Genomic DNA, 13,359 nt, shown 5'->3' with positions numbered 1-13,359 from the left:
ACTCTAGCCAGGGCAACAGAGGGAGACTCTGTCTCAAAAAAAAAACAAAAAACAAACAAACAAAAAAAAAGAATAATGAAAACTTATGTTTACACAAAAACTGTACACAAATGTTAATAGCAGCTTTATTTATACTTGCCAAAAATTGTAACAACCAAATGTCCAGTGATTCATGAACAAATAAACAAACCATGGTACAAACATACAATGGAATACCACTCAGAAAAAAAAGGGAAAAATAAAAATTTCAGATGTGTTACGTGAGTGAAATAACCCAGATTCAAAAGGTTACATTCTATGTGATTCCATTTATAAGATCATCTAGAATAGGCAAAATTATAGGAACAGGAAACAGATTCCGGTTCCCAAAGTTTCAGGAAAGCACAAAGTGTCAACTACAAAGGGGGTGTGAGGGAATGTTTGGGGGTGAGAGAACTGTCCTATATTTTGATTATGAAGGTAGCTGCACAACCATATGTATTTGTTAAACTGTAGAACTGTATACCATAAAGAGTTCACGTTACTACATGTAAAAATAAGGGAATATAATGAAATGAGATTTTAAAAGTTATTAAAATGGTTAATGGATGTCATATTCAATACGCAATTGTCAATTGAAAACTTAAATCAGGCCACATTTTATCCCATATCAGCCAATGTTTCAGTAAGGTGGCCACAGACTAATTTCCTTTTTTAAGGTTCTACCTTAAAGAATCTTTGTCCAAGTTTTCAATCCCCAAGATGTCCCAGAAAAGCCTCAGTGTCCTAGATGGAGTGAGAAATAGTGGAATATCGCCAATGGGTGTCAAAGTTCCCTGCCAGAACCGGCCCAAATTTATCTCCAATTTCCACTGGTTGAAGACCAAAGGCATAAAATCTCTGCATGTGATGAAGGTTACTAAGTGCTTTGGATCCCTTATTATGAGTCATTTACAAATTTTAAAAAAAATATATGTCTTCCTTTGAAGTAAAGGAAGAAATAGGATTAGTCCCTGTTTCTTAAGACTTATTCTCAAAGTAACATAGCAAGAAAAGGAAGCATAAGATCTATAAAGGCCCAAACATTTGGAGGAAATGAACTTCAACCTATATGCAATGGAAAGAGTTACAATATGATTTTGTAAACTCTGTATTTATGCAATAAGAAACACAGACAGGCAAAATAAACATCCTAGGATACATTTCATGGGGAAAAGAGCCTAAAAGCCAAAGTTTCCTCAACTGTATCCTTTAAAATCTCAAAGGTAATTTTCCATCTAGTTGAAATAATGCCAGCCTCCTCAATGCCCCCCAGTATGCAACCATCCTTCCCTGTGAAAATCCTACCGTCAAGATGCAATTCAAAAGAAAGCTACACATTGAACATACAACAACCTGGGTTTGGAATTTGGATTCCTGGTATAGTTTTAGAAACTTAGCAAGATCCAACTTCAATAATTCTTAATTTTATCATATGTGAAATCAAAAGAACATTGTTTACCCTGCATCAGTGGTTCTTAAACATTAGCATGCATCAGAATCAGGGGAGGACCTGCAACAACGCGGATTGCTGGTGGGTCTCACCTGCAGATTTTCTTTTTCAGTAAGTCTGAGACCTGAGAATCTGCATTTCTAACAAGCTCCCAGGAGATACTGATGCTGCTGGCCGGGGAAACACACTTTGAGAATCCCAGCCCTACACATGGCATCAGTCAAATAAGATAGAATCTGAAAACTGTTTTTATCAGGTATAAATTGCTATGTAGTGTAAGGGAGTCTTGTTTTTATTGTTGTACAGTATCCCTTAACAAGCTGTCTCTGTCTCTCCAACTAGATTTTAACAGATTTTACTTAGAAAAATCTTTGAAATACTTTGTACTTTTTTTCTGATGCTGCTGGCAGTCACCTAGGATGGAAGTCATGTTTATTCTGTTTTTATCACATCAACTAGATCTTTCAGCCCCCTGAAGTGCACAGCAGATTATTTTGCACACAATAGGTATTCTGGGCACTAAGTTGTTGAATTGTGTTGAACATCCCTTATTGTAAGAATACTGCTTGACTTTCTGATGATTGTAATGAAAATACAATAGGAACAAATTGCAAAGCATGCAATATATTATTTTCCTGAATTTGGCTGTCTCAGGTCACATTGGAACTGACAAAATATTGACTATTTGAACAAATTATAAACACTGAATAAATTCTATACTGTACTTACATAAGTGATAATTGCTAAGTATAGTGTTTATGAGTATATATTTTAAAAGCTAGGTATAAGGTTTTTGATTAGTAATGTAAATCTTCTGAGTATGACCTGGATTCCATGAGTAAATATGTTTTCAAATTCATTGCTTCTTCCAGGAGTGGGATCTGCGACAGGTATGAGAACAGAGGCTTTACTTCTATACTAAAAATGCAAAATGCTTGCATAATGCACATAACATTCCTGACTGTGGTAGCAAGGGGCCATGCCTGCCCACTGTGAAGAAACTAGATGTGCCTACTCTTAGGGGAGAACAAATGGAGCCTGATGTTAAGCAGTAAACGGCCCCTAAAGGTGTTAAGTCATTTATTGTTCTTTGCACTTTAACAGCAAAGTCTCATTTATTGAAGGCAAAAGAATTAAGTTGTAATTATGAAAATGCAGGCATCAGTGACCCTATGAGGCCATATGTTAAGGGAAGGACAGGCCCTGAAATGATGCCCTTGTGGATAGGTCCTTATTTTGCTCCACAGAAAGTCACACTCTGCCTGTGAGGACTGGAAAAATGGAAAATATAAAATTTTGAAATCAACCTTTTCCCATTCATGACTTGTTTGTTGACATTTTTCTTTTGATGTTATAACACATACTCTGAAAAACCAAAATCTATGCTTGACTTACCCTGAAAGGCTATAGACAAGTAAATTTTGGTTATCTTGGTGAAATAAACTATCCCCAAATCGTTTAAAGCAACAGCAATGTTATGTATTCTGGTTGTAATTTGGTCAGGGCTCAGCATGGATGGTTTGTCTCTGCTCTGTGCTGTGTGAGCTGGGGCAGCTCGACATCCAAGGTGGCTCACTCACATAGCTGCCAAGTTGGTCCTCATTGCTGCCCGGGAGCTCTGCCAAGGCTGTTGGCCAGTGGCCTCAGTTCTTCTCCATGTGGACCTCTCTGCTTGGGCTTACCCACAGCATGGCAGCTGGGCCCAAGAGGGAGGAGGTAGAAGCTGCCAGTCCTGTTAAAGCATCACTTCCTTTGCATTCTTATTGATTAAGTAGTCATAGAACTAGTCCAGATTGAAGAGAAGGAGAAATAACCCACACCTCTCAATGGGGACAGTGATTAAAAAAAAAAAAAAAAAAAGTGTGGCAATCTTTAACCTATTACTACAGATTTTAGCCAAGAGTAGACATTAAATTAGGGCAAAGAAAACCAAAGTCTGTCTTTAATCTTAAAACAAGACAATGCTTGACATCAATGCTTCTCAGAGGGTGGTCCCCAGACCAGCAACATCACCCAGAAATTTTTCGGAATTGCAAATTTGTAGGTTTCATCTTAGACTTACTCATTGAGAAAGTCTGCTTCACATTAAAGTTGAGGAGTTTTTTTTTTCCCAATCCTAAATTTTGAGCCAATGATAAGATAAAAATGAATTTCATTGCAGTAGATAGCTGTGTTTACTTAGAAGAGAGAATAACAAATGAAGCTGAAGATCTGTATTTACTTGAAGCAATACACAAGGTTTACATATAATTTAATATTCTAAAAATATTTATTGGAGTTTCTACATAATAGATTTCTATCTCTATAGTGGTTAATCTTCAGTAAATATGTTTTTAGGATCACATGGTGTTTGCTTATTATGTACTGTCTTATCAAATTCCATCTAAATCCATATATGGGAACATTAATTTAAAGTGCTACTGGAAGGACTGATTACAAAATCAATTACTGGCATGGTGCCTTGGTGTTATTTGAAGAAAATAGTGGCCTCCACTTGTTGTTACCAAAAGAAAAGCAATTAAAAGTTACACAGTCACCAACCACAGTCTGTAAATAGTCTTTCAGATCACATGTATCTGCTTAAAGAAAGGAGATGTAACAAAGCTTATAACCAACTTTGAGAAATATGACACTTAGTGTAATAATTTGTCTTTAAAGTTTATAGCAACATGTATTACTATTGATTCTCTATCTACACACATATTTACACACTGCATCGAGCATGCCAACTGGAAAAAGCAGAAAAACTAAAAAAAAAAAAGCCAAATAATACTTCAGAGCCTTGTGCAATGTAATGGAAGACTCAATAGCCTTAAAACTTTAATTTCCCTGAGACATCCCTCCCAATATCACAGCCCAGTTTGATTTATATATATATTTTTTTCAGAATATTACAGAAGTACAAATGTTTTGATTACATAAATTGCTTTTGTACTGTTTGAATCAAAGTTATAAGTGTGTCCATCACTCAGATAGTGTACATTGTTCCCGTTAGGTGTGAGTTTACCCATCCCTTCCTCCCTGCTCCCACCTGCTGGATTGCTAATGAATGTTATTTCCATATGTGCACATAAGAGTTGATGGATTAGTTACAATTTAAAGGTGAGTACATGTGGTGTTTTTTTTCCCTTCTTATGATACTTTGCTTAGAAGAATCGTCTCCAGTTCCATCCAGGTTTCTACAGAAGGTATTAGTTCACCAATTTTTTACGGCTGTGTAGTACTCCATGGTATACGTATACCACATTTCATTAATCCACTCATGTATTGATGGGCACTCGCGTTGTTTCCTCTTCTTTGCAATTATGAATTGTGCTGCTATAAACATTTGAGAGCAGGTCCATTTTTTATAGAATGTCTTTTTTTCCTTTGGGTAAATACCAAGTAGTGGGATTGCTGGATCAAATGGTAGTTCTACTTTTAGTTCTTTGAGGTATCTCCATACTACTTTCCATAGAGGTTGTTCTAGTTTGCAGTCCCACAAACAGTGTATGACTGTTCCCATGTCTTCACATTCATGCCAGCATTTCCCAGTCCGATTTTTAATGGATATAGGATTTGGGCCTGTAGATAGACCAAAAAAGGCCCGTTTATGTTTAGTGCCCTCCTTTTAAGAGAAAGTGAAGTATTCAATGTATTAGTATTTTAGAAAAAAATTAATTCAAAAAGATTGATTTTTTTTAAAAAGTTGGTTCTTAGACAAGTCATTAATCATTTGGACATACTATCCCTTTTCTTGGTAGTATCTGGTAAGCTGATAGTTTATCGTGATCTTTTAAAATAAAACTTCCCTAAGTCTCCTCATGGATTCCTTTAGGGATGTTGAATGGACTCCTCCCCTCAGAGGATATAATATTTAGTCTGATAAATGGTAGGATTCAGAAATCTCAGCCAGGGTCTTCCTTCCAGAAAGTATGGAAAGGAGCCCTCCAAAGCCTGTCTTGCTCCAAATGCTGGTGTAGGATAAAGGAAGATACTCAAATAAACTGAGACCTAAGTGGAAACACCACCCGAAATGGAGCCTCTAAATAATCAAGTAGAAGCCATGAGGTGTGAACTCTCCAACTTTTCTCTTCGCATTTGCCAACAAATTTCTCCGCATTTGTTTCAGCTTTCCCTTTTCCCACCTGTCTTGAAGGAGGACACGTTTCCTGGCCCATGGTGATTCTGTTCTCTGCATCCCTTCCCTCCTGACTCCTTTAAAACCTGACTTCACAGGTCATTCTTTGTGCGATCCCCATCCCCTGTAGGATGAGACACACCTTACAGGGCAGGCACAGGCAGCCTGAATTTCCAATCCCTAAGGATAGCCCCAAGAGAGGAAGAAGAGAGGTGGTGAGCAAGAAAAATGGGATTTGGGGAATTCTGGAAAAGGCCAGGACAGCAGAGAACCTAGAGCCAAAGGGAAAATGAAAGAGATTAAGGGATCTGGAAACGCACGCTTAGCACAGAGGCAGCAGCAGAGGGCCTGAAGATCATCAGACCTCAAGTCACAGTTCTGCAGCTCACGCGCTGTGACCTTGAGTAAGTTTCCCAACCTTTGTAAACCTCTGCTTCTTGTGCTGGAAAATGGAGCCAATGATACTTCCTTACTGATACTGTGAGGACTGAACGGGATTAGCATGCACGGTGCCTCCTAGGGTGCCTGATGAATAGACGGGCCCTTTATTTGTATTATTTTACTTCCCCATGCATAGAAAGGACCGAGAACATTGATGAAAGCAAACACCTGCTCCTCCTTGTGTAGCACTTGAACAATAGAGACGTGGCTGCAAACATGTAAATCGGCCTGGCATCACCCCCTCCTCCCGCTCCTTCCTAAACATTTGGAGGTTTATGGGACACTGGTACAAGTCATCAATTCCACACTGGAAGAGGCAGGGAAGACACCCTTCAGTCGTTTCTTTGTTTGTCTTAATTTCAGGTTGTCTGTATGAAATTGCATCTGAAAGGTAGACCACCCTGAACGATAAAGTACAAATTAGGAATTCTACGATGAATAGGATGCAGATTTTTCATTCTGCCTTCCCCATTTGAGGCTATCTCCTTCAGGCCTCCTGTCTGCTCTCAAACCCCACTGACATCTGTTTCTTGTGTATAATACAGTCTGGGGAACCTTAATGTAACATGATTCTTAACTAGCAGCTGCCTCTGCGAGCATTATTATAGTCACTTGGTGCATAAAACCAAACACGTGTCTTTTCCAGGTGGGGAGACTGAGGTAAGAAAGGAGGCAGAGAAAAGCCACACAAAATAAATGAAGCTGACTTTAACCTTTATTTTAGTAAGCTGGTTCACTATTTGGGTCTCATTTACATACTTGCCTAGGGGACCTCCGAGGGCCAGAGGCAGGCCTGGGGCCTCATTTGCATAAATCCCTCTGAACTTGGGAGGTAGGCTTGGGGAAGGGACTTTGGGCTTCATCAGTTACATTCCCTATGTTCAGGTGCTGGTTTTTAAACTGCAACCCACATAGAAAACAGCTTCGGCTCCTGAGTCAGTGACAGCCAGTGATCTAATGTCTCTCAGAAGGGACCAGAACTTTGTGGCTTCCTCTTATACTTTCTTAAGGAATGAAGTGATTTCAGTCGAAAGAAAGGAGATATTTTTACTGTTAAGCCTCCTAATGCACAGGATGACCCGGGGACACCTGGGGTTAGAGGACCTTGGAGCCATAAGCAGGAGGCCTGGCTGGAGGCAGAGAGCCTCCCTTCCAGGCGCTGACAGAAGGGGCACAAAAGCAGGATTGGCCAAGAGCAGCTTTGTCCAAAATGCATCCCAAATGGCAGGTCCCGTGTCACCACCCCACAGGGGCATCTCCAGTTTGGCGGTTCTCAAACCAGTAGATGGACATGATATGGGAGCTGGTTAGAATGCAAAATCCCCGTCCCTGGCCAGACCTACTGAATCAGACACTCTGGGGGTGGGACGCAGATATCTGTACTTTAACAAGCCCTCCAGGTGGTTGTAATGCATTAACTAGTAACAGGTGGAGGGGACTTGGGAGAGTGAGTTACTTTAGTGTTTCTCTGATGGTAACTGTCTGCAGGGAGCTCCTCCTCACGCCCAATGGTTGGTCCTTTGGAGCTCACCAGAAGACCATGGAACAAGTTTTCCCCTTTCTGTTCTAGATCTTACTACACCTGCGCCTCCCCTGATGAAGAGTTGGACTGTTCACTACTACAGGCTTCAGTAGACATGCCAAGCTGTTCAGATGCAGTCCCTGGCATGGCTTGAGACTCTCCCCTTCCCGTCTTCCTCCTGGAGTCCTTTCTTCTTTTCAGTCCTTACTGATTGGATGCCCTGCCCATTCCCCTACCCCTTCTTTCAGATTAATCAAGTTCTTCCACAAAGTCTTACAAAGTCTTTAGCCTTAGACACTTATTGAACATCCGTGGTTTTCCTCGTCTGCCCAGTTTCCTGGGTGAGCTCTGGTCCTTGTGTTTGCTGGCTCCACGGGACACAGGGAGACAGCTCTGTCTAGCTCACGGCAATAAAGACAAAGGGTTAGGTGGGGGCACATGTTGGGTCTCCCCATCTGAACTACGACTGAAGTTTTCGTAAAGTTTCTGCGACCAGTCTCATCTTGCTACCCAGAGGTTCGTGGAAAGGAACGTTGCATTTGTTAGGGATTTTGGAGGAAGACCACGGAAGTTCACTTACTAGGTGAGCTGGCTCTTCCTCAAGAAGCTTAACCTCCAACTCCACTTTTTAGTTTCCTTGTCTATAAAATGATAATTAAAAATGCAAACCCCACAGGACTGTCAAGAGAATTATGTGATAACATGTAGAAATGTGATAATGTATGTAAAATGTTTAGAATATATGTTTATGTGCCATATAAGTGTTTGCAACTATTAGTTTCCTTCGGTAGACATTTCTACTCAGTCACCATAAACACTTTACATTATTCCTATTTCTTGTGAAATAATAAGCCCGACCTTATTATGTGAAAGGCTAACTCACCTGCCCTGGGCAGGCAATGGCAATGAATGTCATTGCCAAAATGTCTTCCTCTAACCCAGTGGTTCTCAGCCTTGTCCTTACATTGGAATCTGGGGAACTTTACAAAGATGCCTGGGACCCACCCCCAGAATGCTGATTTAATTGGTTTGGGGGCAGCCTAGGTATTGGGAGTTTTACAAGCTTCCCAGGTGGCTCTAGTGCATAGCCAAGGTTGAAAACTCTGCCCAAACCTCCATGTGTGGGGGTGAAGTGGGGGTGGAGTTTGAAGGTTAGATTCACTCACCATAAGAAACCAGGATGTTACTAAGTGCTTCTTAAAAAATAAGTGTTTCAATGCCAAATACATTTTACAAATCCTGGGTTAAACAACAATAAACAACCTTTGTGTGCTAGAGGATTTATTGGACTTTAGGAGTCTTTTGTATGTTAATGGACATTGAAACTCTTCAAGAGGGGGACTGCACATGCAGTGTTTCCCAAACCAATTTAACCACAGACACTTTTCGAATGTGAGTATCTTGGGGAATTGGCAATCTGAGGAACACACTTTGGGAAACACTAAATTAATGGCGATGCCAAAAGCAGTATGGGAAGCTAAGCGAAGGCAGATCCTGGGGGGCTTTTGGCTCTCCTGCTGCATCTAGCCCAAGTTACTCCCACCCACTTTACTGAGAAGGAAGAAAGCACCCAAAAGGGACAGCCATGCATGTCCCTGTCCAAGGGGAGAAAGACAACACAACCCAGGGGAATTGTATTAATAGTAGACTCAGTGTTAAGCCGATCTGGAAGCCTGAAAAAGATAAAGCTTTTGTCGTAACTGGAGTTCTTGGTTTCCTGGTATGACTCAGGAGCCAGCAGTGTGCTGCTGGGGTAAAAAGGGTGCTGAACTATGCATCCAGAAACCTGAGTGTAGCATTCAGGAAACTGCCTCCATTCTCTGATTTGGGTTTCTTATTAGTTAAGCTAAAATTGTGGCTAGAAATTGTAGCTACACAATCCCTAATTTCCATGATCCAATAGGACATGCTTTCCACTTCAACCTTATCTTACACAGTGCTTTACCATTTGCAAAAGTTTTCATGCATATTGTCTCATCGTATCCACAGAACAATCCTATCTGGTGGGCAGTGCAGGTATTATTGTTATCCATGTCTTTCAGATGGGAAAACTGAGGCCTGGAGAGGTGAGCTGACCTGCCTGAGATGACAGAAGAAGTCAGCGAGGGATCCAGGTGTGAGTGCCGGTCTTCTCGCCATGGGTCCCTTCCACTGTGCTCTGAACCTGGTTTTGAATCACAGATCCATAGATTCCTCTTCAGGGCAATCTCCCTTCCCAGAGATACATGTTCCCAAGTGAAAAGAGCCCCCGCCCCAAGAGGTGCACCTCTACCTCTGTCTACACTAACCCATTATCCTCAACAGAGAGTGGGAAGAGTGACAACTGACTGGAAAGTTTGGGGACTGAGGATGAGCCCTGGTTAGCCTCCTCTGTGCTTGGCAGTGGGCATCTGCCGAGGCTGCAGGCAGCACACACACTCTCTCCTGATCTGGCCGTGGGGCAAGAGTAGGCCCCCAGTTTGGGGAGGGAAGTTACACTCAGAGGAGGGTTAGCAGGTCTTTAAGTTGCATGCTGAGTCATGTCCTCCAGTAAGGCTTTTATCACAATAAAACCTATTTTGATCTCCATCATCTCTATAATTCCTAAATGTGGCTCTCCTGCAATAGGCTTCGAACATGGCTAGGGAAACGGGCATTATTTACTTGATACCCCCACCCAATCCTATAAATTTCATAGTTGAATCAAACCTGAAGTTATTTGTTCTAAGCTGCTGCTTTTAAAAAATGGATCATCTTAGTCACAGTCAGGTTTTATGACTTGCTGAGAATCACACAAAGCTGATTAATATGTAAGCCACTGAGTATCCTGACTTCCTGGGAAGATTCCTTTTGTGCATTTAAATATGGTGTCTTCAAGATTACCCCAGAGGGAGCCTGAGCTCATGTTTGGAGCACCCCCACACAGGGCGGGTCACAACAAAATAAGAAAACAAACTTTGGAAATCAACTGATATTAAATGATTCCCAAAAAACCATTGAAGTAATCATTGTGGAGGGGAGGAAATTGCAATTTATTGGGCATCCCTAATCTTTAGTATGGTTTTTATTCTGAATTATACATGAGAATATCAGTTTTACTGCAATAAGAACTCCCAAATTCCAGTGGCTTATAATAACAACCATTCGTTGCTCATGCATATGAATTGTTGGCAGCAGGGGGGGCATTTGCTGGGGTCCTTCCCAGCCCTGCTCCCAGGTTTCCTCTTTCTGGGACCCAGGTTGAAGAAGCTATTCCTATTTGGGACATGCCATACTTATAAACAAGGAAAAAGAGTGGAATAATTTGTGGAGTCAATGGTGCCACTTAAAGCTTGTGCTGTTTGCACAAGACATACGATATTCCTGCTCATGTTCTGTCGGCCAAAGTATGTCACATGGCGAAGCCAGGGGGATGTAAACTGCTCCCACAGGAAGACTTCAAGTCGCATGGCCATGGGTGGGCACATGCAGTCCTCTCATAGAGAAAGAGCGAGCAATAATGGATTCAACCACAGAGTATACACAGGGTCTATAGAAGTCCTAATCTGGACCTGTCCTTGAAGTGAGAATATATCCGCTTGACTACACTCTGAAGCACCCTCCCTTAGAGGTGGAAGAGAGTGTAGGAGGATGACATGCAAAGGGAGGAGAGAGTAGAGTCAGATGGAGGAAGGCAGCCCTGTAGCATGTGTTTTGCTATGGAGTCCACTAAAGGGACCATCCCCATCCCTCCCCAGGCTTTAGTTGTCTTGCAGGTCATTCATGCAGGGGGGAGGAATTTGGGTGTGCGGTGGCACAGATAATCCAAAACAGGATCATCCAAAAGCTCATGGACATTTGAATACTTATGCCGTTTGTGATCTTTGCAGCCAATGTAGTTCCCTTCCTGATTGTACTTCACTGAGATCAATATGAAGATTGGTTAGTATTCCCTAGGCACACAGCAGCTGATGGGAGGAAAGCAGTGCAGAGGAGCACTAGGGAAAAGCCAGCCAAATAAAGTAAGCTCAGTCTACCTCGCCTTATTTAGTGAGCAGCCTCTTCCTCCCTGCTGAATTCCAAGCCTTGCATAGAGACTAAGTGAACAGTAATTCTCATGAGACTTCACCTCCTTCTCCAGCTATTGATTCTGCAGTAGCCTCACCCACTCTCCCAGGATGCAAACTCAAGATTGGACAGGAGAGGCCAGAGCTCAGGCAAATTATAGCCTACAGCAGGCTGCAGCCCTTGAAGGGACTTCATGAATTTATGTTCTTTATTCCCTCTGGTATTAACGAAAGATTGATGATATGCTGGTTGCAAATGTACAGATGCTATAGGGTAGTAAAATGTACTAAGGAAACACTTCCCTATCCACCCCCCCCCAAAAAAATTATTGCTAGTGGTGATAACATTTTACAAATTTAAAGCACTTTAAATGTTTTAAAGTGCTTTGCAGTAGGTGACCAGAGCTATAATAGCTATACAAGCAGCTCTTGTGGCCAAGAAGATGCCAGAGTCCCCCTCCAAGATCTGTCTGTCCTCAGGGCCATTGTTCATGTTTAAAGGTGCAGCACCCAGGCTGTGGTGGTGCCCAGCTTGGGAGGTGGTGCCTGTGGCCTTATGGTCTTGGGGGACAGAACTCAGCTGAAGTAGCAAAGCTACCAGGAAGAAATCGAATGGGAAAAAAAAAAACCCAAATCACCTGCCCAGACACTATTTTGCATTACCCAACTATCTAGGAAAATAGTTTTAGAAAGGCAGTATTCCTGAGTGGTTAAGAGCTTAAATTTTTGTCATAGACTGTGTGTATTCAAAACCTGACTTTTCCATTTAGTAGCTGTGTGACCTTGGAACAGTTATCCTACCTCCACATGCCTCAGTTTCCTCATCTAGAACTAGGGTTATGATGAGAATTCAAACCATTGAGTTTTATTTTCTTGCTGCTTGGCTAATTACAAAGACAGTTACCCCTTGGAGAAGCACTAAGAATATGGTGGTCCTACTACCGTAATACAAGTCTCAGTTCCTGGGATACTAAGGTTCAGGCATGTGATTTTAGGTTCCTCCAACCAGATCCACCTGCAAGGGCCTGTGACTTGGAAGTGAGGGAATGGCAGGTATGGGACTTTGGTTGTGCAGCCTGGGCTGATGGCAGAGGCCACATGTTTCTGTGACTGGAGGTGAGGGCAGCAGCAGAGGCCACTTCCTATTGTGGCTGGGGCAGTAGGGTCCTGGGACCAGCAGCAGGTCCTTTACCAAGCCAGTTCTGCAGGGTGTTTCCAGGAGTTGTTACTGGAAATCAGCCTAGAATTGTCTCTCCAGCCCTTGCAGTGACTCTGGGAGCCAGAGAACATAGCCAGGGCATCGATCCCGGCTTTACCACATAATAATCGTGTGGTCTCCGGAAAGTTATCTCAGTGTTTTATGGCTCAAGTTTCCTTATCTGAAAAGCTAGGAAAATAAGTAGCTATTTAACAGGGTTGTTGTATAGTACAAAGAAATTAACATATGTACAGCATTTAGATGTAGCCCGACACACAGCAAATACATTAATGTTATATTGTTGTTGTTGCTTCTGCTGTTATTATTATTAATCATATATTTCAGCCTAGCTAAAGTGGATTCTCTCGTCTACAAATAAAAGTGCAGATTAATACTAAGAGCAACACGCTTTGTACTTGATTTTTCAGAAAAAGAAGTGTTAACATGTATACGGGTTGGTGCCAGGAAAGGCCAACAAACCCAGGAGACGAATGTGTAGCAAATTAGTAGTATTTTGATAGGGCATATAGTTTATAAAGTACATAAATAAATGTAGAAAAATTTTTAAAAATCATTAAGGGC

The sequence above is a fragment of the Propithecus coquereli genome, unplaced genomic scaffold, assembly GCF_000956105.1.
Source record: "Propithecus coquereli isolate 6110/MARCELLA unplaced genomic scaffold, Pcoq_1.0 Scaffold37, whole genome shotgun sequence".
Taxonomy (NCBI): domain Eukaryota; kingdom Metazoa; phylum Chordata; class Mammalia; order Primates; family Indriidae; genus Propithecus; species Propithecus coquereli.
Note: the sequence above shows the minus strand (reverse complement) of the source record.